This window comes from Bos javanicus, chromosome X (genome assembly GCF_032452875.1).
Source record: "Bos javanicus breed banteng chromosome X, ARS-OSU_banteng_1.0, whole genome shotgun sequence".
Taxonomy (NCBI): domain Eukaryota; kingdom Metazoa; phylum Chordata; class Mammalia; order Artiodactyla; family Bovidae; genus Bos; species Bos javanicus.
In genome coordinates, this window is record NC_083897.1 from 39,152,200 (window position 1) to 39,179,366 (window position 27,167).

Below are 27,167 nucleotides of genomic sequence, written 5' to 3' on the forward strand. Positions count from 1 at the left end.
GCTACAGCTGGACTGGGATAAGGTGAGCTCAGACCCAGGTGAGCATAGCCGTGAGACACAGAAAACCTTAGGCGGGTCAGAACCTGAGGAGGACCAGGGCGATGTGGGGAGCTGGGACCTCTCTTAACGGGAAGGCACCTCCCCTCCAGGCTCCAAGGGCACAGCGTGGGAAAGGCACCTGGAGCTGATCCACTTTGTAGGGTTGGGAAGCCCAAGACCCTCTCCCTCGACCAGGAGAGAAGCCCCCTGCCAACCCCTGGATAAAGGGGAGCCCCATGTGTGCAGTGAGAATGCAGCCCCAGTGGATTCTGCCTTCTCTTCACGTAATTTGATGGCCTATCCAGTTGGGGGTTTCTTGACAAAGCCTCTCCTGTGTGAGATCCTCCCAACCCCAGAAGTACTAGCACACTCTTCTCAGGCTTCTGGAAACTTCCCCCCATGGTCATTTTATTCCCAGAGAGACTCTGGCAGTCCCTTGCTTTGGACCACACTTGGCCAAAGAGGATTAGAGAAAACAGAGCAGAATTCACTTGATTTTTGACTTCTGTATGCTGTTTGGATTTTGGCAAAGGGTGAATTAACTCATGGTGACTTGCTTTTCACTCTAAAGAGAAGTTGACCTTTTTTGTCAGTTACTGAGCAAGTTTGAGAAGATTCATTCAAAGAACCGCTGACCCTACAAAACAGGACTAAAATATACTGTATCTCAGAAGTGTGCTCCATTGAAGGATGGAGTCTCCCTTGGGAGCATTCTCTGACTCGGGGGGAAGCACCTTGTCACTGGAGTTCTGTCTCCTGCCCCCGATTATTCCCAGGGCCCACGGGACCTTGCACTTCCTGCTGCATTTAGAGCTGTGCAGGAGGTTAGCCAGGGACAAGTGTGCTGGAAGAAGGCAGCGGGCAGGGTACCCCAGAACCATCGCCACCTCACCTGGAGCAGGTTCTTATTGTCTGCGTCACCTGCTGGCCCAGGGGCCTGGGGGAGACAGATGCTGACCTCATCCCGCAGAAGAGCTGCTCTTTAATTGTCCTTGAGTCACTTCATCTCCATTTGCCTTCTGGGGCTGTCTTCCTTACAGCACGGATATTTGCATTTCACCCCATCAGTTGGCCCTAAAATCACAGGCTCTCTGAAGGCTGCAGACCTGCAGTTGTCAAGGTGAAGCTGACCGTCCATTGAGATGGGTATTGTGGGAAGACTGCCTCCCCCAGTTAGCCGCTGCCCAGGCTGGAGCAAATTAACCCCGTGCAGGAGCCTCAGCTGCCTCCTCTGGGAGGTAACTGTGGCAAAGATCAGGGTAAGCATGCAGCGCCAGCTCCCAGGCACTGGTCAGGCTCTGGCTAAGTTACGGCTATTGGTACTCATCCCCCTGACTCCTGGAAAACCCCATACCTGTAACAAAGAGTAGGGTTTCCACTTCACCTCTCTGGCAATGGATGTCTGAGACCCTCCTGGAAGCAGGCCTTTGCCCTGCCTGTTAGCATAGTCACCACGGAAAGGCCAGAGTGCTCAAGGCCCAGGGGTGGGGGACAGAGGGAAGCTGTCACCCTGGTGATATCTGCACACCCTGTGGGGAGACGTCATGGTTGCAGGCAGTGCTGATGCTGGTGCTCGGCTCCAGTCGGTGCTGCCTGACACCCCCCATCATCAGTCCAGTGTCATGATGAGTGTGACCAGGCCAGGGGGCCCTCAGTTGACAGTGGTTTGCTAGCCTAAGGGGTCTTCTGTGAAGGGGAGGCTCCTGGAACCCAAAGCCCCCTCCTTCCACTTTCTGGAGGTGTCAGCAGGTGTGAAAAGCCATGGAAATGGGTGGTAGGGCGTGAATCAAGTGAAGCACAGGCAGGGTGTGGTCCTGCACAGCAGGCGCAGCCCAGAGCCCCCTCATCATCTCCTCAGTGTCCCCTCCTGCCCCTGCCCACACCATGCTTCTTGCAGCCAGGGCCTAGAGAGGACCATCCCTGACATTCTCAACAGCAAGTGCCCCCTGGAGCTGCTGTGCCTGGGGACAAGGAGGGGCCCCAGACTGGGGGACACTGTCCCTCCTCACATGGCTCACAGTGGGCCCACAATGAGCTATCCTGTCTCCCAGGTGAGGAGTGGGGAGCAGGACCTGAAGGGCTTGGTCCAGTCCCTCCGGCTGGTGCCCTGGGTGGACAGACCCATTTCCATGACTCCCAGCCTCAGGATGGCTCTGAGCAGCTTCAGGTCAAGGTGAAACGTGGTCCTGGGACATCCTGGGGGTGAGATCAGGTGGAGACAGGGGCGGGCTGTGTGCTGTGGCTCTGCTGTCTCCTGTCCATCCTGAAGGCATCACCATGGCACCTGCAACTGGACTCATGGTGACCGTACCTGTGATGACTATACCCATGGTGACAATACTTGTGATGTCTGTATCTGTGGTGACTGCGCCTCTGATGTCTGTACCCACGGTGACCCTACCTGTGATGTCTGTACCCGTGTGACCCTACCTGTGATGTCTGCATCCATGGTGACCCTACTTGTGATGTGTGTACCTGTGGTGACTGTGCCTGTGATGTCTATAGCCACGGTGAGGGTACCTGTGATGACTGTACCTGTGGTAACCCTACCTGTGATGACTGCACCCGTGTGACCCTGCCTGTGCTGACTGTACCTGTGGTGACACTACCTGTGAAGACTGTACCTGTGGTGACCATATCTGTGATGACTGTACCCGTGGTGACCATATCTGTGATGACTGTACCCGTGGTGACCACACCTGTGATGTCTATAACCTTGGTGATCCTACCTGTGGTGTCTGTACTTGTGTGACCCTACCTGTGATGTCTGTATCCACAGTGACCCTACCTGTGATGACTGTACCCATGGTGACTCTACCTGTGATGTGTGTACCCATGGTAGCCATGCCTGTGATGTCTATAGCCACAGTGACCCTATCTGTGATGTCTGTACCCGTGGTGATGGTACTTGTGATGACTGTACCCATAGTGACCCTACCTGTAATGACCATACCTGTGATGACTGTATCTGTGGTGACCATGCCTGTGATGTGTGTACCCATGGTGACCCTACCTATGATGTCTGTACCCATAGTGATCGTATCTGTGATGTCTGTACCTGTGGTGACCCTACCTGTGATGTGTGTACCCGTGGTGACTGTGCCTGTGATGTCTATAGCCATGGTGAAGGTACCTGTGATGACTGTACCTGTGGTGACCATACCCGTGGTGACGCTATCTGTGATCTGTGCCTGTGGTGACTGCACCCGTGATATCTGTACCTGTGGTGACCCTACCTGTGATAAGTGTACCCGTGGTGACCATACCTTTGGTGTCTGTAAGACCATACCTGTGATGTCTATAGCCACAGTGACCCTACCTGTGATGACTGCACCTGTGATGACCCTACCTGTGATGTCTGTACCCATGGTGATCGTACCTTTGATGTCTGTAGCCATGGTGACAGGATTCCCCTCCCCTCAATCACACCAAACCCCTGAGCTATGTCTCCAGTGTCAGGATCTATTTGTACAAGTCAAAAGGCAGACTCTTGTTGTTTGAACAATAGAACCAAGAATATTTAATAATTTGATGCAATTGGGTATAGAAACTATTCTGAGTGCTGTTTATAATTCACAGTTAATTAACCTTCCTCTTCAAAAAGAAATACAAAAACTTGAGACTTAATTTCTTGATACACAGTGTTTTTGATATCCATTATTTTTAAAATATGTTTCCACTGATATTAAGAAATAATTATGCAGACTACTTCAGACTGGTTAAGGTGACTTGCTCTGTTAGGATTTTCTTTGAAAATATGTATTATAATGAGCTATTGTGCAGTGCATCCTACAAGAAAACATTCCTGTCATCTAATTTTAAAGCTAAAGGCAGTATATAGAAGAAATGTTACATATAATTTTAAGGCAATACTTTTGCTTTGTGATGAAAAATTCTAACTTTCAGAAGAGAACACAATAGAGTCAGCACTTTTAAGAAACCCTTCATAAATACAAACAGTTTTGGTTGTAGTGGTTGGTAGTTAAGTCACTGTCTAATTAAAATTACAATTTCAGAATCTCAATCATTTTTATTTCCTTGTGAATATTATTAACAAAATGATCAGCTTTAGCAAAATATCAGGAAGAAAATTAAAACTGTCTTAGAGAATTAAAAATCATCGTAGAGTTGGGTGATAACATTCTACCTCACCCAATCACTATTATAGATTATAAAGTTAATATCAAAGAGTATTATGGTGGAACATTCTCTTTTAAATGGAATAGTTTTAGGAGCTGAATTTAAAACCATTTCTGGTCAGTGCCTGTGCACAGATGGCAGACTGTCTGCTGGGCTGCCTGCCTGCCTGCCTGGCAGGTGGAGTAGCATGGAGTGGGTGGAGGTCTGAGATCTGCCGAAGTCCCCACTGGTCCAGTTCATTCATTTCACCTTCAGTGGCTCAGACAGTGTCCAAAATGTCCGACTCTTTGCAACCCCATAGACTGTAGCCCACCAGGCTCCTCTGTCTATAGGATTTTCCAGGCAAGAATACTGGGGTGGGTTGCCATTTACTCCTCCAGGGGATCTTCCCAACCCAGGGATCAAACTCTCATCTCTTGTGTCTCCAGCATCAGCAGGCAGGTTCTTTACCACTGGTGCCACCTGGGAAGCCTGAACAGTGGCTCAGACACCATCCAGAACCATAGGTGGGGGAGAGATGGAGCAGAAGGAGATGGAAAGGTATCAGAGACGATGTCATGTCATCTCTCTCAGTGCTTCCTACAGACATGCTCTTCTTAGGGCCTAGCTCTGTGGTATGGTTTCCCCTCTTGTGTGAGATCCTCAAGGCAGAAGCCAACTTCCCAAGCCTCTTCTGCCCCCAGAGCATGCACCCCAGCACCTGAGTAGCTATTGCTCAGGGTGGTCTCCGGGGGAAGGTCCTGGGCACATAGGCAGGAACGTCGACCTTGAACAAGGACCTGTAACCCCACTCGCTGACACCAGCATTTTGAGAGCTGTGGAGCTCACCAGAGGCTGTGTGTCATTCGAAGGCCACCTTCAGGTCCTCCAGGTCTTCTGCAGGTGGGTCAGTGGGAAGGTCAGGAGATGGTCAGAGATGCCAGGAGCCCAGGAAGAAGGACCTGAATGTGTGTCCTCTCTGCCACCTGCTGTGCTCTCTGCCTCCTGCCACCTTCCGAGTGTGCCCACTGCGGCCAGGCTGGTCCAAACTCCCCATTTTCTGGTGGATGCAGCCTTGTCAACCCTCTGCTCACAGCTGGCGGATGCTTTGCTAGGAACTCAGGAAACAGGATGGTGTTGGCTCTGGTGGTGGACATTCTAGAACTTGCTCAAAGCAAGCTGGTCCACCTCTAACTTAGGGAGTGGGAACAGGCTGTGGTGCAACGTCAAGGCATCTGTGAACCCATGCCCACGAGTCGTCATATGTGGCACCAAACAAATGATGTGTCAATGTACACTTAAATGTTGGTGCAGTCTGGGCAGATGCTGTTGTGATGAATGAAACACGAATTATTTTAGAAGTTGTGTTAGCCACTCAGTCGTGTCCAACTGTAGCCCACCAGGCTCCTCTGTCCATGGGATTCTACAGGCCAGAATACTGGAGTGGGTTGCCATTCCCTCCTCCAGTGCATCTTCTCAACCCTGGGATCGAACCCTGGTCTCCTGCATTGCAGGCAGATCTTTACTGTGCCAAAACTCGTGGATTATTTCAAGCTGAATTAAAATTGGTGTCCGCAGTGTTTTCCTTTAAGAAGGGGTGCTTGTATACAAAAAGGTCGAGAAAAAGTGATGTCAGCACCCCTGGTTTCACAAGTGAGGAGGAGAAGCCCCGACCGGGGTGGGAGGTACCAGAGCTGGGTCAAGGTCTCTCCGAGGTAGCTCGTGGCCTGTGGAGTAGCAGGTGGAAACTGTTTTCCTGGGTGATGCTATTTTTGTGTAGGTCTTTCTCCAAAAGTCACTTTTCTTCCTACTAGGACATGTCTTAATTTTTATGGGGCTTTGTGGGGCCCAACATTTACATGATTTGGGGGACCCCCTTTGGAAATAAAGACTCTGATACTGAACGTAAGACTGGGCCTGAGGAGGGACTCTGGGATCCTCTCTTCCTCTGGCCTACATCACCCCTGGGCTCATCTTCCTGCGAGTTCTCCAGCCACTGCCTCCGCCCCCCTCCCCCAGAAAGCACAGCCTCCAGCTCAGGGCTCCCTTGTCTTGGTGTGTGTTTTATCATTACTCAACGATCTTCCTGACAAGGACCCACTTGTGTCTTTACGTCTCATCAGTGGTGATGCAGAGCAAGGGAGGGATGAGGAGTGGGAATCGGGTTGGATTTTCTCCTACAAATGAGGCCCATGGCTCGAGGGTGTGGGACCTCTGTCCAGGAGCAGCTGCCCTCTTGTCCAGCATGTGGGGGTAGGAGGCCATAGGAGACAAGGCTCTGACCCAGGGCCAGGCACAGGACAGTGCAGAGACCAGAGACTGGCTGGCCCTGCTTGCCACCTCCCACAGACCTCTGGACGTCCAGCTCTTAGCAGCATCTTCTGCCTTCCTCATTCGTTTGTGTCCCGGCAAGGACCCCCTACTTTAAAACTGAACTTGGATCCGGATTGTTGGCACTGTTCTAAAGTGCTTCCCCAGGGGTCTGTATCAGAAAGTGCGGTTCCTGTTCTCGAGCCGTCATAGGACCATGAGCTGGGAGCTTTGAAACTCACAGATGCAGAAGGCCTCCTCTGAGCCTCCTGCTTTAAGCAATGGTCAAACAGCTTCTGTGGCAGTTCTGCTTTCAGGAATATCTGATCTTCTGCCTTTGGAAGCCATCTGTGACATCACATTGTGTCTGTAAGAAAACAGAAGCTGCCCCTGAAATACCACATTCCCAGGGAGTCCATGGTATGGCTGGCCCACCCCAATGCTGAGCTGTAGCCTCAGACACCTGGAAGTCAATGCTGTGTAGAAATGGCAGATGACTGGGTTGAAAGCAGGAGGACAAGGATTCTTAGTCTTGCTGGCCTGGCATGGGGCTGTCTGTGACCCCTGGCCTTTCAGAAATGCAGAGATGAGGTGAGCTGCACAGCTGTTAGATGTGTGTGTGCCTGGTCGGGTTTAGAGTCGAGGCTTCCCTGATAGCTCAGTTGGTAAAGAACCTGCCTACAATGCCGGAGACCCTGGTTTGATTCCTGGGTCAGGAAGATCTGCTGGAGAAAGGATAGTCTACCCACTCCAGCATCCTTGGGCTTCCCTGGTGACTCAGCTGCTAAAGAATCCACCTGCAATGTGGGAGACCTGGGTTCAACCCCTGGGTTGGGAAGATCCCCTGGAGAAGGGAAAGGCTACCCACTCCAGTATTCTGGCCTGGAGAATTCCATGGCCTGTATAGTCCATGGGGTCACAAAAGAGCCGGACACGACTGAACAACATTCATTTTCACTTTTGCCTCATGCCTCTGATACTAATAAGAATGAGTCTCGCCCCCCACCCTGGAGGATGAGGCTGCCAGAACCAGCTCTGCAGGAACCTGTGCCGTGGAGGAGTCCTGGGAGGACAGAGCAGCAGGTTTGCCGAGCATGCTGAAGGCTCTCATTTCCCTTCCACTTCGTGTCTTCAGGTCCCTTGGGTCATGTCTCATGTCTGCCTTGGGGTTTCTTTTCAGCCAGACTCAGTCCCCTGTGGCCTGTCGACCTGGGGAAGACTGGCTATGACATCAGGGAGGCGGCAGGACTGCCTCAGTTCTTGGCCTCTGGGTACCCATGGGGACCCTCCCTGCTGTCCTCTACCCACACCCATCCATGTCCACATGACCCTTCATCACCCCTGTGGATCCTTGCCACCTGGCATGCACGCCTGGTGCAGAGCTGGCTCCTGGGGGATGGCAGGTCTAGCCTCTGCTCACATATAAAAATAAATGTCTCTCTTTCCTCTTAAAGTGCTGTCAGAAGACAGATGGGGGACTGTCCTTTTCTGGGTGTGGGTCCTTTGCAGACACCCAAAGTGGTTTGTGGCTTTGTCTTATTCTTGTGAGTGATGTTGACCTACAGCTCAGACCCAGTGGGCTTGAATGACATTGTCCTCAAGAACTTTGTGACTTAAGTGGACCTCCCAGGTCCACTCTGTGGTGTTTGTCACCTGTGTGGTCCATGGTGTCACCTTGTGTCTCCAGCCAGCAGGACAGGAAGGAGGTGGCCAAACCAGGTGCCATCAGTGCCAAAGAACCCACCTGCCAATGCAGAGACGTGATTTCAACTCCTGGGTAGGAAAGATCTCCTGAAGCAGGGCAGGGAAACCCACAACAGTATTCTTGCCTGGGAAATCTCATGGACAGAGGATCCCAGTGGGCTCTGGTCCAGAGGGTTGCAAAGAGTTGGACATGACTGAAGCAACCTAACATGCGCAGAGTTATTGATATCTTCTGTCTTGGCCCATGAACAAGAGTTCTCCCATCACCCCTGAGTCCAGGGAGGCTGAGAAGGGGTTGTCTTCTTGAAGGCCGTGTGCCCAGCCTTGATGCATCACCTCTTTTCCTAAAAGAAGGGATGGGATACTGGGGAACAGCTAGCATTCCACCTCCCTGACAGCCTTCTTTAATTTCCCCCCAAAGAAGGAGACTTTCTGTGTATCCAGCCCCTCCAGTCCTGAGGTCTCTGCTCACTTGCATGAGGGGTAAGGGTGATGGTCATATTTTATTTACCACATTTCAGACATTTGAGCTTGGTCTCTACTGTGCTCTGGCATAGGCTTTAGGACGTATTGAGTCCTCAGTCTTCATTCAATCAAATTAATGTCTCTCAGCCTTCAGTTTCTAGGCTGTAACATGAGGCTTAATGAGTATCTAAAAAAAGCAAAGATAAGTGAAGTATGTGGTGAGGCTGAGTGCTGTATAATTAGAGATGACAGCACTAAGCACACACTTACTTGATCCCCGGGCCTGGGAAGGACTGGTGGAGGTTCCGTGCCAAATCATGAGCATACCCACGTGAGGCCCGATGGGGCCTCGGGACCACAGGATGAGAGAGGACCCCAGGTCAGGAGGACAGCCATCCGAGAATCAAGAACACTTCAGGGTGTTGGGTCCCTGCCCTGATTGCTCGGGACTCTCCTGGTCAAAGACTACACGGGGCAAGCTCTGCAGTGACATGCCAGGCCCAGAGGGTGGGTGGAATTTCTCAGCCTGTTATTGCAGGTGGTTAAATCTGAAGAGGAGAGGTGGTCCTAAGATGGCAGAGGAATAGGACAGGGATACCACTTTATCCCCCACAAATTCATCGAAAAAAACATTTGAATGTTGAGCAAACTCCACAAAACAACTTCTGAATGCTGGCAGAGGACATCAGGCACCCAGAAAAGCAGCCCATTGTCTTCAGAAGGAGGTAGGAGAAAATATAAAAGATAAAAAGAGAGACAAACGAGTTAGGGATGGAGATCCGTTCCAGGAAGGGAGTCTTAATAGGGGAGAAGTTTCCAAACACCAGGAAACCCTCTAACCAGTGGGTCTGGGGGAAGTTATCAAATCTCGGAGGGCAACATAACTGGAAGGAAAAATAAATAAATAAAACCCACAAATTATGTGCCTAAAGGCAACTCCCAGCAGAGAAGTTCCCCAGATGCTCGCATCCGCCACCAGCACATGGGGGCTGAACGGAGAGGAGTGGGCAACATTGCTTAGGGTAAGGACCAGGCCTGAATGCCCTGAAGGCAATCTGAGGGCGCTAACATGAGATAGCAACCTAAACTGTGGGATAGCCAGAGAGAGAGAGAATTATCCTGCGAAAAGCCCTAAACTAAGGCACTGCTGGCCCACTCACAGAACCAAGGACTGAGCAATACCAGAGAAGAGCTAGCCGGCTGTGGACCGGCCCATTCCCCGCCAGACTCAAGGGGCAGGCAGGTGCCAGCCAGAGCCGGAAACGGGCAAACTCAGCCCCAGAGAGGGCATCCCCTACCAAACTGTGAACAGGCTTCCAGTTTCTAACCAAAGACTTCCTGAGATTCTGGATGGTTGACATCTGTTGGGAGGGTCGCAGCCAGAGATCAGCTCCCCAGAAGAGACACATGGCACATTGGAGATGGGCGTGCCTGGAAACCAAGCAGCTGGGACCAGGGAGGTGATAAGACACAATGCACCTGAAGAGAGTGTGCTCGCCATGCACCTGGTCGCCTGAGCTGCTTGGACCAGGGAACGGCATAAAAGGAAGGCCCAACCAATTCTGTGCCTTTGTGGAGTACCCGAGACCCTGAACCTGAGTGGCTTAGATCTGAGAAGTGCATGCAACTCAGGGTCCACTCCCTGCAGAGCAACCTAAAGCCTGAGCAGTGTAGACTGGGAAAGCACAAACGCCGTGAGCAGGGGCAAACCCAGTGTGGCCGAGACACTGTGAGTACTCCCCACACACCAGTGATATTTGTTTGCAGTGTTCCTCTCTCCCCACAGCACGACTGAACAAGTGAACCTAAAAAACGGACCACCTCTGCCCCCTTGTGTCAGGGCGGAAATTAGACACTGAAGAGACCTGCAAACAAAAGAAGCCAAATAAACAGAGGGAACCACTTTGGAAGTGACAGGTGCAACAGATTAAAATCCCTTCGTTAACACCGACTACATTGGAAGGGGCCTATAGATCTCGAGAAATATAAGCTGGAACAAGGAACTATCTGAAACCAAACTGACCCCACACTGCCCACAACAGCTCCAGAGAAATTCCTAGATATATTTTTACTATTATCATTAAAAAATTTTTTTTAATTTTTTTTCTTTTTTTTAAGTCCTCTCAGTTCAGTTCAGTTCAGTCCCTCAGTCATGTCTGACTCTTTGCAACCCCATGAATCGCAGCATGCCAGGCCTCCCTGTCCATCACCAACTCCCGGAGTTCACTCAAACTCATGCCCATTGAGTCAGTGATGCCATCCAGCCATCCCATCCTCTGTCATCCCCTTCTCCTCTTGCCCCCAATCCCTCCCAGCATCAGGGTCTTTTCCAATGAGTCAACTCTTTGCATGAGGTGGCCACAATATCGGAGTTTCAGCTTCAGCATCAGTCCCTCCAATGAACACCCAGGATTGATCTCCTTTAGGATGGACTGGTTGGGTCTCCTTGCAGTCCAAGGGACTCTCAAGAGTCTTCTCCAACACCACAGTTCAAAAGCATCAATTGTTTGGCGCTCAGCTTTCTTCCCAGTCCAACTCTCACATCCATACATGACCACTGGAAAAACCATAGCCTTGACTAGACAGACCTTTGTTGGCAAAGTAATATCTCTGCTTTTGAATATGCTATCTAGGTTGGTCATAACTTTCCTTCCAGTACGACCCAGAAATCCCACTGCTAGGTATACACACCGAGGAAACCCGAATTGAAAGAGACATGTGTACCCCAGTGTTCATTGCAGCACTCTTTATAATAGCCAGGATGTGGAAGCAACCTAGATGTCCATCAGCAGATGAATGGATAAGAAAGCTGCAATACATATACACAATGGAATATTATTCAGCCATTAAAAAGAATACATTTGAATCAGTTCTAATGAGGTGGATGAAACTGGAGCCTATTATGCAGAGTGAAGTAAGCCAGAAAGAAAAACTCCAATACAGTATACTAATGCATATATATGGAATTTAGAAAGATGGTAACAATAACCCTATATGAGAGAAAGAAAAAGAGACACAGATCTATAGAACAATCCTTTGGACTCTGGGAGAAGTCGAGGGTGGGATGATCTGAGAGAATAGCATTGAAACATGTATATTATCATATGTGAAACAGATCACCAGTCCAGGTTCGATGCATGAGACAGGTGCTCAGAACTGGTGCACTGGGATGACCCAGAGGGATGGGATGGGGAGGGAAGTGTGAGGGAAGTTCAGGATGGGGAACACGTGTAACCCCATGGCTGATTCATATCAACGTATGCAAAACCACTACAACATTGTAAAGTAATTAGCCTCCAACTAAAATAAATAAATTTAAAAAAAATCTGAAGAGGAGCAATTTATGAGGTACCGTGAAGGCTGTCAGGAGGAGTAAATGAGCTATTACCTGGAAAGTGCTCAGAACAGTGTCTGGCACATATTAAATATTTGTTCAACCAAAATATGTACCTGAATCTGACTGGGGTTCAGCAAGGGTCCCAGGCAGAGTGGGTCCCCAGCATGTTGGGTGGAAGCAGAGGCAGCCAACCTGATTGGCCTAGTGGAGGCTGGAACACTGCAGGTCGGGGTCTGAGGATGCAGCCTGGCAGACTCAGCATCATGTGTGTGTGTGTGTGTGTGTGTGCGCGCATGCGTGCGTGCGTGTGAGCATGTGTGTGCATGTGTGAGCACCAGGGAGGGGGTTGCTGGGTCCAACCCAGCTTGTTCTTAGGGCTGAGGCCAGAGCGCAACCCCTTCCTGGTCTGGTCTGGCTTGGAAGGTCACCCCATTGAGTTTCAGGGCAGAATTTGGCTGACTCTCTCCTATATCATCTTCCTGGTGAGGAGCTGGCTCCCTGGAGGTCAAGACCCTGTACAGTCATGACCTTGTGCAGGTTCCTGCAGCTGCCATAACAGAAGACAACAAACCACATAGCTTTAAACTGCAGAGATTTATTGTTCCAGTTCTAGGCGCTGAAAGTCTGAAGCTGAGGTGTCTCTTTCAGCTTTTGGTGGGCCATCCTTGCTGTTCCTCAGCTTGTAGACGCATCACTCCAGGCTCTGCTTTTGCCCCCAGAGGGCGCTGTCCTGCTCTGTCTCTGTGTCTCTTTACTTCTCCTTAGGAGGTGACAGTCATGTCGGATTGGGGCCCCCACCCTCCTCCAGTGCGACCCCATCTTAATGCGCATCTTACTTACACCTGCCGTGACCCTGTTTCTGAACAAGATCACCTTGAAAGGTACCAGGGGTCAAGATGTCGTTACTTTTAGGGGGCACAGTTTTACCCATGACACACCTTTAAGTGGAGCCTACTATTCTTCTGTTCAAGATGGTATGCTCCCCCCAAATAATTTGGAAGCCTCTTTCTTATGTACTGATGGAATGTGAAGTCAAGTGGGCCTTAGGAAGCATCAGAGAAATGCAAATCAACACTACAATGAGATATCACCTCACACCAGTCAGAATGGCCATCATCAAAAAGTTTACAGACAATAAATGCTGAAGAGGGTGTGGAGAAAACAGAATGCTCTTGCACTGTTGGTGGGAATGTGAAATGATACAGCTACTGTGGAAGATGGTATGGAGATTCCTTTTAAAACTGGGACTAAAACCACCATGTGACCCAGAAATCCCACTCCTAGGCATATACCCTGAAGAAACAAAAATTGAAAAAGACACATGTACCCCATTATTCATTGCAGCACCATTTACAATAGCTAGAACGTGGAAGGAACCTAGATGTCCATCAACAGATGAATGGATAACGAAATTGTGGTAAATATACACAATGGAATATTACCCAGTCGTTAAAAGGAATGCCTTTGAGTCTTCTAATTTGGTGGATGAACCTAGAACCTATTATACAGAGTGAAGTAAGTCATAAAGAGAAAGAGAAATATCATATTCAAATGTATATATACGGAATCTAGAAAAATGGTACTGAAGAGTTTACTTCCAGGGCAGCAATGGAGAAATGGATATAGAGAATAGAGTTGTGGACATGGAGAGAGGAGAGGAGAGGGTGAGATGTATGGAAAGAGTAACATGGCAACTTACATTACTGTATGTAAAATAGATAGCCAATGGGAATTTGCTGTATGGCTCAGGAAACTCAGACAGGGGCTCTGTATCAACCTAGAGGGGTGGGATGTGGAGGGAGATGGGAGGGAAGTTCCAAAGGGAGGGGATATATGTATACATATGGCTGATTCATGTTGAGGTTCAATAGAAAACAAAAGCATTATATAAAGCAATTATCGTTTAAGAAAAAAATAAAATTTTAAAAAGTGTGAAAACAAAAGAAACAAAAAACAACTACACTATGTAACCTATGGGAAGATGGTGAGAACTCTGGTAGGAAGTGCAGCAAGAAAAAGAGAGGGAGTGCTTGGAAGAGAGGTTTTCCATTTTTAACCAGGTGGTCAGGGTCAGCTTCGTTGTGAAACAGAGACTGAGTGAGGACTTGAGGGAGGTTTGGGAGCGTGAGGAGACCAGTGTGGTTTGAGCAGAGTGGGTGAAGAGGAGAGCAGCAGGACAGGGGGCTGAGAGCTGGCAGGGACTGGATGTGGAGGCCTCAGGGCCCATGCTGAGGGCTTGTGCTCACAGTGAAGTGGGAGGTGGTGGAGGGTGGCTGTGGGTTGGATTGTGTCCCCCCGAAAAAGATGTTGAAGGCCTAACCCCTGGAGCCTGTGGATGTGACTTGATTTGGAAATAGGGTTTTGCAGATGTGATTAGTTAAGATGCGGTCACACTGTGTTAATACTGTGGTCAATTCTGTTTTGTGCACATATACAACAATTTTCCTATGATAGATCCCAAAAGTGGGTCAACGGATATGTACACCTTAAAATTTAATAGAAAGTGCTAATCAAATGTCCAGATAGATTTTACTACCACTCTGATACTGTATAAGGGTCCTTGTTTTGGCTTCCCTGGTTGGTCCAGTGGTAAAGAGTCTGCCTGCCAATCCAGGGCACATGGGTTCGATCCCTGGGCTTGGAAGATCCCATACGCCCAGGGCAACTAAGCTCGTGTGCCAAAACAACTGAGCTCACCACTATCTAGAGTCCCTGCTTCTGGACAAGAGAAGCCTCTGCAATGAGAAGCCTGAGAACAAGAATTAGAGAGTAGCCATCACTGCCTTCAAGTACAGAAAACCTGCACACAGTAAACAAGAGGCAGCACAGCCAAAAATAAAGAATTTTCACAAACGAAACTTTAAAAAAGAGTCCCTGTTTCCAGCTATAGCCTTCTCAGACATTAAAGATTTCAGTTAATTAAGTTCATCCTACATGAAGTTCTCTGCTGATCCTGCAGAGACAATCTTAAAAAGTAAGACCCAAAAGAAACAAACTGATTCCAAGCAACTTAACAGGATTCCAGAATAAAGCCCCAAAATAAGTTTAAGAATAGAAAAATATCAAGCATGCAAAGGAAATTGGATATTGCTTCTCATCCAATCTAAAATTACCAGGAAGCTAAGAAGCAGGAAAATCCAATGCATTATAACAGAAATCAGTGTGTTGATGTCATTCAGATGCTCAGTCATGTCTATTTGCAACCCCATGGACTGCAGCAGGCCAGGCTTCCCCGTCCTTCACCAAGTCCCAGAACTTGCTCAAACTCATGTCCATTGAGTTGTCATGCCATCCAACCATCTCATCTTCTGTGGTCCCCTTCTCCTCCTGCCTTCAATCTGCCCCAGCATCAGGGTCTTTGCCAATGAGCTGGCTCTTTGTATCAGGTCACCAAAGTGTTGGAGATTTCATTTTAATAGAACTCAGTTAAAATGGATCAATTGGAAAGGAAGAAATAAATGTGCATTTATTTACAGACAAAATGATTGTCTAAGTAGGAAGTTCAATGGGATCTACAAAAGAGCTATTACAATTAATTATTAGTGAGTTTAGCAAGGTTTCAGGATGCAAGGATACTCTTGAGAGTGCCTTGGACTGCAAGGACATCAAACCAGTCCATTCTAAAGGAAATCGGTCCTGAATATTCATTGGAAGGACTGATGCTGAAGCCGAAGCATCAACATTTTGGCCAGCAGATGTGAAAAGCTGACTCACTGGAAAAGACCCAGTGCTGCAAAAGATTGAAGGCAAAAGGAGAAGGGGACCACAGAAGATGAGATGGTTAGATAGCTCCACCAACTCAATGGACATGAATATGAGCAAATTCCAGGAGATAGTGGGGACACAGAGCCTGGTGTGCTACAGTCTATGGGGTCTCAATGAGTTGACTGAACACAACTGAAGAGACTGAACAACAACAACATTCTGGTAGTTTATATAGAACTACAAATGTGAGAAAATATTCCAAAATCAATACTGAATGGCAGTACACAACTTTCTTATTCTCCCAGTTCTTACATTGTCTTCACTTATGTTGTCCTCCTTGAATATCTGGATTTCAGAACCTCCCCTCCGACCAGAAGACATATGCAGTATGAGGAAGTGCAGAAGGTAAAAGTAAAGTCAGAGACAGCAAAGTAGCTCAGTTTTATTTTCTGCAGTTAACAATCACCAAACAAGCTATGTGAACCCTGAGCCCCCAAGCAACACCACAGGCACAACGTGGAGCCTGATTAAACTACTGCAGAAAGCAATGCCCTGGGGAAGGACACTTGAAGCTAGGGCACATAGGCGAGCCTTAAGCCCTTCTTCTGTGCTGAGACTTAGCAAAAAGGGGGGGCACCACATGCTTCAAGGTTCAGATCACCAGGGAAAGCTGCCCCAGACAAAAGCTGATGGACCTCTGGAGCAGGCCAAGGTCTTCAGCAGTCAATTGGTTAAAAGGGAGGGAAAATGAAATTCAAGTTCCCACCAAGAAGGAAGATGAGGAGTATGTCCTCCCTCTGTCCCCGCACACCAACAAGCCCAGAGCACCACATTTTTCCTCTAGGCTTAACCCTCCATTATGGCTCTTCCTGAGCTGAAACTGGTCACCACCCACCACCTCTCCCCCACCCCGGCCCCCTTTAGAACTGACAGAACCAACAAGTGTCCATTAACATTGAGCTCCTTCCGAATCTGCCCTCGCAGTAGAGTACTTCGAGACAGGAAGAGGCGGACAATCTCTGCCTCTGCGAGCAATGAGAAAAGTCACGGTGAGGCTGCTGGTGGAGATATGGCTAAGGCACCATCTGCATTTCTCATTTTGCCTGTACGTCAGGCTCCCTGCACAGTGAGACCCGCCTTCTCCCACAAGGACGCTGCCTAGGCTGTCCGGACTTCCCAGCCTATACCCTGAGGACACCCTGGATATCACTGCCCAGCCCTCTGGATCCCTTCAGATTGCTTTTCCTCACCATCATCCACACTAGTCATTTAGCCTGTATGTCAGGCTCCCTGCTCACGGAGACCTGCCTTCTCCAACAAGGCCCCCACTGGACACCTTGGATATCACTGCCTGACCCTCTGGATCCCTTCAGGTTGCTTTTCTTCGCTACCTTCCCCTGGCAGCCAGACCACCCCTGACCCATACCCTGCAACCCCCCAAAGTACCCTTCTCCTACAGTTTAGTCCCGACCACCTGCAACCCTCCAAACCACCCCTAGCCCACACTCCTACCCCCGTGGCCACCAGGCCCCACTGGGGCTCCTGGAATAGGATGCGACTGGAGGGCTCGGGTTACTCAGAACTCCGGCTCTGGGTGCAGTGTCTCCACCAGGCCCTGGTGCTTGGGGTGCCCCCGGGATCTGTGGAATGGTACTGGTTGTGCCACCTGACTCTCCTACAGTGCTGGGGCCTCTGAAATTGGCCAGGTCACCAGAGTCACTAGGGACTCCAGGACTGACGGCATCACCAGGGCCAGCTAGGTCACGAGGGCCATCCCGGCCACCAGCACCACCCAGATTCACCATGGCCGCCATATGCTGTGCCCGCTGCAAAGGCCACAGCACCTGCTTCTTCATTGGCTGCCCTTGTGACTCCTCCACTGTGTGCCTCAGACTCCATCTTGAACCGCTCTCCCCTCCCTCCGCGGTGGGAAAGACTGAACCGTCCCTAGAGATACCAGCCCTGTAGTCAGATCTGCAGCTCAGCATCGGGAGAGCGGCTGCGCACACGCACCTTGGTCCTGCCTCACGATTGGTTCCCACCAACAATGGGCACCCTGCTGAAGTTTCACTCGTTCACGAACCATGTAGCCCCAATGCGCATGGGCAGACACACACCCACGTGGTCTGGTCCCTCTAAATCAGCCCTGCCTCGGACATAGAAACCTGGTAAATGGCTCAGCCATGAGGCCTCTGGGTGGCGCTCCACTCTTTGGTGTGGGGGGCAGTTCCTCAGTGCGCATGCTCAGACTGCCCCACTCCTCAGGGCACGGGAGTGTTTCCAGTCCAAGCCTGCAAACCCCAAGTGAGCCCCGGTCCCTGTGCACTTTCAAGACTGCACTGCTGCCAATCTGACATCGCTCACAGGTGACCATCCTGCTGAGTGCGGGTCCTTGTCATTGACTTCTGGAAGGGAGTCGGGCACCCCTGGGTCAGGGCCAGTCTCTCCCTCTGGTGTCCCACATATATAGGTCACGTGTGTGTAAGTGCATCTGTGTGCGTGAACACTTGGGCAGGTGCATGCACATGGGCGTGTGAATGGGTGTGTTTGTGAGAGAGAGCACGTGCACACATTCATGCACAGAGGTGTGTGCACGTGTCTATTTGTGTAGGTGTTTGCACATGGGCATGTATAGGTGGGTAGGAGAAGCGTGTGGTCAGATGCATGCACATGGGTGTGTGAGCATGCATGTCTGTGTGTGTGCCAAGAGAGAGTGCCTGTGCACAGGTGCCTCTCATGGGCGTGTGTGTGTGTGAGAGAGTGCCTGCACAGCTGCATGTGCATAGGTGTGTGCATGCGTGTGTGTTTAAGAGAGAGAGCGTGTGCACAGGTGTATGCACATAGGCATGTGTGTGTGTGTGAGAGAGCACATTCACAGGTACATGTACATAGGCCTGTCTGTGTGTGTCTGAGAGAGAGGCAGAGTGAGCACATGCTCACGTGCTTGCACATGGGCATGCATGTGAGTGCAGTAGGGAATGTGTGGTCAGGTGCATGTACATGGGCGTGTGTGTGCATGAAAGAGAGAGCAGAGGTCAGATGAATGCACATGGGTATCTGTGTGTGTGTGCTTGCACAGGTGGCTTCACATTGGAGTGGGTCGACCCAACTCTGGAGTCCTGAGACTAGGGATGCAGAGAGGGCTGTGCCTGCCCACCTGGGTAGGGAAGCAGGGACTGCTGTTGCACTCACTGGGGATGGCATGGGGCTGGGATGCCTGGGGCTCCAGGCACACAGACTGCAGGGACTCTAGGCTGGGGACTTATATCAGGCCCCCCAGAAGCAGTGGTAGTACTGGCTGGATTAAAGGGCTACAGGAAGGGCAGTGTCCCCCAAGACACCCCCAGTCTCTTGGCCTTCTGCTGGCACAACTCTCATGGGCTTTCCCTCCCCAGGAATAAAGTCTTGTGGCTGGAGGTGCCAGGGGCCCTCAACTGGGAGGTGACCCTGTGTCTGCTGGCCTGCTGAGTGCTGGTCTAATTTTGTGTATGGGAGGGGGTCAAGTAAACAAACAAGGTATAGTGGGGGGTGACCACGGGGCTGGGGCAGCACTGCTTGGGCGTGGGGTGCATATGCCAGGTGCCACAGTAGGTGACTGGATCAGGGCCAATGCCCGAGGAGGGGGCAGGCACTTCAGTCCAGCCACTTGACGCCCACCCCCTGGCTGGATAGACCTCTAGGTGGCCCTCCAAATCCCAGGCCAGCAGCCTTCCCCCACCCCCAGTGGAGGGATTAGATTTTCCTGCATTATCATGTTAGCTGTAGGAGTTTTGTAGTTTACCTTGATCAGATTAAGAAAGTCTGTTTGTAGTCCTAGTTTTCCGACAGTTTTTATCATAGTCGTTGTTGAATATTGTCAAATGCTTTTTTGGCATCTATTGAAATAATCATATAGTTTTTCTCCTGTGTTTTCTTAATATGATGGATAACACTGGTTGTTTAATCCATAACCAGTCTTTCATTATTGGGATAGATCTCATTTGGTCATAATGCTTTATATATTGCTGGATTGAATTTGCTAACATTTCATTTTTTGTGCTTAACTTAATGAAGGATATTGGTCGATGGTTTTCTTTTCTTGCAATATCTTCATATGGTTTTGGTATTTTGTAAGATTGGCCTCATAAATGGTTTGAGAAGTGTTTCCCCTCCTCTACTTTCTGACAGAATTTGTATAGGATTGGTGATATTCCTCCTTTAAATATTTCATTGCTGCTAAGTCGCTTCAGTCATGTCCGACTCTGTGCGACCCCATAGATGGCAGCCCACCAGGCTCCCTAGTCCCTGGGATTCTCCAGGCAAGAACACTGGAGTGGGTTGCCATTCCCTTCTGCAATGCATGAAAGTGAAAAGTGAAACTGAAGTCGCTCAGTAGTGTCCGACTCTTCGCAACCCCATGGACTGCAGCCTACCAGGCTCCTCCGTCCATGGGATTTTCTAGGCAAGAGTACTGGAGTGGGGTGCCATCGCTTTCTCCAAAATATTTCATTAGTTAAATTTAAATATTTCACTAGTTAAGTCACATGGGCCTGGAGTTTTCTGTTCCATATATTTGATAGATATAGGGATATTAAGGTTTCCCAATTTCTTCTTGAGTTAGTTTTGGGAATTTGTGTCATTCAAGGAATTTGTTATTTTCATCTAAATTGGCAAATTTATTCACAAACATTGTTCCTAACGTGCTGTGGTTACTCTCACAATCCTGTCCGACTCTTTGCGACCCCATGGACTGTAACCTGCCAGGTTCCTCTGTCCACAGGTATTCTGCAGGCAAGAATATTGAAGTGGGTTCCCATGCCCTCCTTCAGGGGATCTCTCCAACCCAGGGATGGAACCCAGGTCCCCTGCATTTCAGGCGGATTCTTTACCATCTGAGCCACCAGGGAAGCCCAAGAATACTGGAGTAGGTAGCCTATCCCTTCTCAAGGGAATCTTCCCAACCCAGGAATGGAACTGGGGTCTCCTGCATTGCCAGTGGATTCTTTACCAGCTGAGGTACCAGGAAAGCCCTTAAACAACATAGTCTGGGGTATTTTATTATTATTTTATTATGCCATGCTAAGCTGACAAATGGGCTTCCCAGGTGGCTCAGTGGTAAAATAAAGAATCTGCCTGCCAAGCAGTAGATGTGAGTTTGATCCCTGGTTCGGGAAGATCCTCTAAAAAAGGAAATGGCAACTCACTCCATTATTCTGGCCTGGAAAACTCCACGGACACAGACAGAGGAGCCTGGTGGGCTACAGTCCATAGGGTTGCAAAAGAGTTGGGCATAGTTTAGCGACTAAACAACAAGCTGACAAATTCAGGGTAGGTAGTACAAAAATGGACACTTTCATACCCAATTTGTTGTAGTCAAATCAATGCAATGTTTTTGGAGGGCATGGCAATATGTATAAAACATATTTGGTAATATGTATAGAACATTTTAAAAAGAGATTACTTTTTCACTCAACAATCCTTATTAAATCAGAATTATTGTACATAATGTGTTGGTGGTAGTGGTTTGGTAACTCAGCCATGTCTGACTCTTATAGCTTCATGGACTGTAGCCCACCAGGCTCCTCTGTCCTTGGGATTTCTCAGGCAAAAATACTGGCATGGTTTGCCATTTCCTTGTCCAGATAATATGTTACACAAAAACAAATGTACCTGGATGTCCATTTCAGCATTGTTTATAATACTGAAAAATTGCAAACAGCCTAAAGGCCTAATTACAAGAGACTGGCAAAAATAACTATGGATCACACATTGTGAGGAATATTATACAGCTCTTAAAAGAACTGTGGATGGCACAGGCTTTGCTGTATCCATTACATGGCCCACTTTTGGGTCAATTCTGGGTGCCCTGTCTGGAAAAGGATGGTCCTCTTCATTGTCCCCTTCCTCCAGCTGCCCCTTGCCATGTCCCTCCTCTCCTTTGACTTATTTGTCTCCTTTTCAACCATGATATGAGTTGATGTGCAAGCAGCCAACCCCTTAATAAGAAAATAGGCCTGTTTCTTCCTTGAAGTAATAAAGAAGGGCCAAGTCTTCAGACCACACTAGTTAAGTAAGAAAGACAATTATGATCCTTCAGTTCACTAATAGTCAAGGCTTGCTATTGCAAGTGAAAAATAAGTGGAACAAAACACATTGGTTTTTAAGCCAAAGGGAGAATTTCTGGGTCTGTATAACTACAAGGTACAGAGATAGTTTCTGTCTTCTCAGGCATGGCTGGACCCAGCATTTTGTTCCCTGTGATTTGCCTTCTTGCTCCAACTCCACCTCTGTCCGTTGCCAGCCTGCCTCCCCTAGAGAAACAAAGTGTCACTGGTTGGATGATATCACCACAGCAGGAGGAAAGCAGTCCTTCAATGGCCAGGCCTGAGCTACATGCCCACCCCTGGAATCAAATGTGAAGTCAGCTCTATCACAATCACAACGGCCTAGAGAAAAGGAAAGGGGCAATTTTTAAGAGTGACAGCATACCAGTACCAAGAGAAGGAAAATGGATACTGGGTTACAAAATCCATACATGCTCTCGACAGTGGTATAGACTTTTCATCAAATCCAAAATCAATTTCGATGTTTAAAGGAACAAGACTGGGAAAGATTATTTCTTAATCTAACAGTGTGTTCATGCTCAGTCACTCAGTCATGTTCAACTCTTTGCAACCCCATAGACTGTAGCCCAGCAGACTCCTCTGTCCATGGAATTTTCCAGGCACGAATACTGGAGCAGGTTGCCATTTCCTTTCCCAAGAGATCTTCTCAACCCAGGGACAGAACCTGCCCCTCTTTCATCTCCTGCATTAGCAGGCGGATTCTTTACCATTGTGCCACGTGGGAAGCCCATTAATAGTGCAGACTATTATTTTCCCAAATAAAGAAAATACTTATGTCAGGGACTTCCCTGGTTGTCCAGTGGTTAAGACTCCACACTCCCAATGCAGGGGGCCCAGGTTCAATTCCTGGTGAGCCAACTAGATGCCACGTGCTGAAACTATTAAATAAGAGCCCACATGCCTCACTGAAGATCCTGCACACTGCAACTAAGACCCACACAGTCAAATTTTTAAAATGTCAAAAGTAATACCCACAATCACATGGTGGGAACATACTCTTAAGAACAGGAATGTGTCATATCCTCACATAGATTCTCAACTGGTTCTGATTTCTTTTATTGTTTTGTTATTTAGTTGCTCAGTTGTGTTCTACACCACAACCCTATGGATTGTAGCCCACCAGAATCCTGTCCATGGGATTTTCCAGGCAAGAATACTGGAATGGGTAGCCATTGCCTACTTTAGGGGATCTTCCAGAATCAGGGATGGAACCTGAGTTTTCTTCATTGGCAGGTGGGTTCTTTACCCCCGAACCACCAAAGCACAGGCTTACTCCAATTTGCTAAATCTTTTCTCAGTGAAGATGCACATTTACTTTCTTTCAATTTTAACACTGTGCCACTTCCCAGGTGGCACAGTGGTAAAGAATCCACCTGCCAATTCAGGGAATGAATGCTCGATCCCTAGGTCAGGTAGATCCCCTGGAGGAAAAAATGGCAATCCACTAGAGTATTCTTACCAGGAAAATTCCATGGACAGAGGAGCCTGGAAGGCTGTAATCCATGAGGTTGCACAGAATTGAATACAACTGAGTGAGCATACCTTATCTACAGATAACTTGTTCAGTTCAGTTCAGTTCAGTTCAGTCACTCATTCGTGTCCAACTCTTTGTAACCCCTTGGACTGCAGCAGGCCAGGCTTCCCTGTCCATCAACAACTCCTGGAGTTTACCCAAACTCATGTCTGTTGAGTTGGTGATGCCATCCAACCATCTCATTCTCTGTCATCCCTTCTCCTCCTGCCCTCAAACTTTGCCAGCATCAGGGTCTTTTCAAATGAGTCAGATCTTCGCATCAGGTGGCCAAACTATTGGAGTTTCAGCTTCAGAACCAGTCCTTCCAATAAGTACTCAGGACTGATTTCCTTGAGGATGGACTGATTGGATCTCCTTGCAGTCCAAAGGACTCTCAAGAGTCTTCTCCAACAACACAGTTCAAAAGCATCAATTCTTCAGTGCTCAGCTTTCTTTATAGTCCAATTCTAACATCCATACATGACTACTGGAAAAAAACATAGCCTTGACTAGACGGACTTTGGTGGGAAACTAATGTCTCTGCTTTTTAATATGCTGTCTAGGTTGGTCGTAAATTTCCTTCCAAGGAGTAAGCGTCCTTTAATATCATGACTGAAGTCACCATCTGCAGGAATTTGGGGCCCAAAAAAATAAAGTCAGCCAGTTTCCACTGTTTCCCAATTTATTTGCCATGAAGTGATGGGACCGCATGCCATGGTCTTACTTTTCTGAATGTTGAGCTTCAAGCCAACTTTTTCGCTCTCCGTTTTCACTTTCATCAAGAGGCTCTTTAGTTCTTCTTCACTTTCTGCCATAAGGGTGGTGTCATCTGCATATCTGAGGTTATTGATATTTCTCCTGGAAATCTTGATTCCAGCTTGTGCTTCTTCCAGCCCAGCATTTCTCATGATGTAATCTGCTTATAAGTTAAATAAGCAGGGTGACAATATACAGCCTTAACGTACTTCTTTCCCTATTTGGAACCAGTCTGTTGTTTCATGTCCAGTTCTAATTGTTGCTTCCTGACCTGCATACAGATTTCTCAAGAGGTAGGTCAGATGGTCTGATATTCCCATCTCTTTCAGAATTGTCCACCATTTATTGTGATCCACACAGTCAAAGGCTTTGGCATAGTCAATAAGGCAGAAATAGGTGTTTTTCTGGAATTCTCTTGCTTTTTTGATGATCCAGTGGATGTTGGCAATTTGATCTCTGGTTCCTCTGCCTTTTGTAAAAACCAGCTTGAACATTTGGAAGTTCACGGTTCACGTATTGCTGAAGCCTGGCTTGGAGAATTTTGAGCATTACTTTACTAGAGTGTGAGATGAGTGCAATTGTGTGGTAGTTTGAGCATTCTTTGGCATTGCCTTTCTTTGGGATTGGAATGAAAATTGACCTTTTACGGTCCTGTGGGCACTGCTGAGTTTTCCAAATTTGCTGGCATATTATGTGCAGCACTTTCTCAGCATCATCTTTCAGGATTTGAAATAGCTCAACTGGAATTCCATCACCTCCACTATCTTTGTTTGTAGTGATGCTTTCTAAGGCCCACTTGACTTCACGTTCCAGGTTGTCTGGCTCTAGGTGGGTGATCACACCATCATTATTATCTTGGTTGTGAAGATCTTTTTTGTACAGTTCTTCTGTGTATTCTTGCCACCTCTTTTTAAAAAATTTTTTTTAATTTAATTTAATTTTTTAAAATTTTATTTTATTTTTAAACTTTACAATATTGTATTGGTTTTGCCATATATCGAAATGAATCTGCCACAGGTATACATGTGTTCCCCATTCTGAACCCTCCTCCCTCCTCCCTCCCCATACCATCCCTCTGGGTCGTCCCAGTGCACCAGCCCCAAGCATCCAGTATTGTGCATCGAACCTGGGCTGGCGACTCGTTCCATATATGATATTATACATATTTCAATGCCATTCTCCCAAATCATCCCACCCTCTCCCTCTCCCACAGAGTCCAAAAGACTGTTCTATACATCAGTGTCTTTTGCTGTCTCATATACAGGGTTATTGTTACCATCTTTCTAAATTCCATATATATGCGTTAGTATACTGTATTGGTGTTTTTCTTTCTGGCTTACTTCACTCTGTATAATAGGCTCCAGTTTCATCCACCTCATTAGAACTGATTCAAATGTATTCTTTTTAATGGCTGAGTAATACTCCATTGTGTATATGTACCACACCTTTCTTATCCATTCATCTGCCGATGGACATCTAGGTTGCTTCCATGTCCTGGCTATTATAAACAGTGCTATGATGAACACTGGGGTACACGTGTCTCTTTCCCTTCTGGTTTCCTCAGTGTGTATGCCCAGCAGTGGGATTGCTGGATCATAAGGCAGTTCTATTTCCAGTTTTTTAAGGAATCTCCACACTGTTCTCCATAGTGGCTGTACTAGTTTGCATTCCCACCAACAGTGTAAGAGGGTTCCCTTTTCTCCACACCCTCTCCAGCATTTATTGCTTGTAGACTTTTGGATGGCAACCATTCTGACTGGCGTGAAATGGTACCTCTTAGTGGTTTTGATTTGCATTTCTCTGATAATGAATGATGTTGAGCATCTTTTCATGTGTTTGTTAGCCATCTGTATGTCTTCTTTGGAGAAATGTCTATTTAGTTCTTTGGCCCATTTTTTGATTGGGTCATTTATTTTTTTGGAATTGAGCTGTAGGAGTTGCTTGTATATTTTTGAGATTAGTTGTTTGTCCGTTGCTTCATTTGCTATTATTTTATCCCATTCTGAAGGCTGTCTTTTCACCTTGCTTATAGTTTCCTTTGTTGTGCAGAAGCTTTTAAATTTAATTAGGTCCCATTTGTTTATTTTTGCTTTTATTTCCAATATTCTGGGAGGTGGGTCATAGAGGATCCTGCTGTGATGTATGTTGGAGAGTGTTTTGCCTATGTTCTCCTCTAGGAGTGTTATAGTTTCTGGTCTTACATTTAGATCTTTAATCCATTTTGAGTTTATTTTTGTGTATGGTGTTAGAAAGTGCTCTAGTTTCATTCTTTTACAAGTGGTTGACCAGTTTTCCCAGCACCACTTGTTAAAGAGATTGTCTTTAATCCATTGTATATTCTTGCCTCCTTTGTCAAAGATAAGGTGTCCATATGTGCATGGATTTATCTCTGGGCTTTCTATTTTGTTCCATTGATCTATATTTCTGTCTTTGTGCCAGTACCATACTGTCTTGATGACTGTGGCTTTGTAGTAGAGCCTGAAATTAGGCAGGTTGATTCCTCCAGTCCCATTCTTCTTTCTCCAGATACCTTTGGCTATTCGAGGTTTTTTGTCTTTCCATACAAATTGTGAAATTATTTGTTCTAGCTCTGTGAAGAATACCGTTGGTAGCTTGATAGGGATTGCATTGAATCTATAAATTGCTTTGGGTAGTATACTCATTTTCACTATATTGATTTTCCAATCCATGAACATGGTATATTTCTCCATCTATTAGTGTCCTCTTTGATTTCTTTCCCCAGTGTTTTATAGTTTTCTATATATAGGTCTTTAGTTTCTTTAGGTAGATATATTCCTAAGTATTTTATTCTTTCTGTTGCAATGGTGAATGGAATTGTTTCCTTAATTTCTCTTTCTGTTTTCTCATTATTAGTGTATAGGAATGCAAGGGATTTCTGTGTGTTGATTTTATATCCTGCAACTTTACTATAATCACTGATTAGTTCTAGTAATTTTCTGGTGGAGTCTTTAGGGTTTTCGATGTAGAGGATCATGTCATCTGCAAACAGTGAGAGTTTTCCTTCTTCTTTTCCAATTTGGATTCCTTTTATTTCTTTTTCTGCTCTGATTGCTGTGGCCAAAACTTCCAAAACTATGTTGAATAGTAATGGTGA

At 47.5% G+C, this 27,167-nt stretch overlaps 1 pseudogene; it reads left to right on the top strand.

Annotated features, from left to right (window-relative positions):
- The first annotated feature begins 2,883 nt into the window (after positions 1–2,883).
- LOC133242557 (protein PRRC2B-like) overlaps positions 2,884–27,167 on the top strand; it is a 74,802-nt pseudogene continuing 50,518 nt past the window's right edge.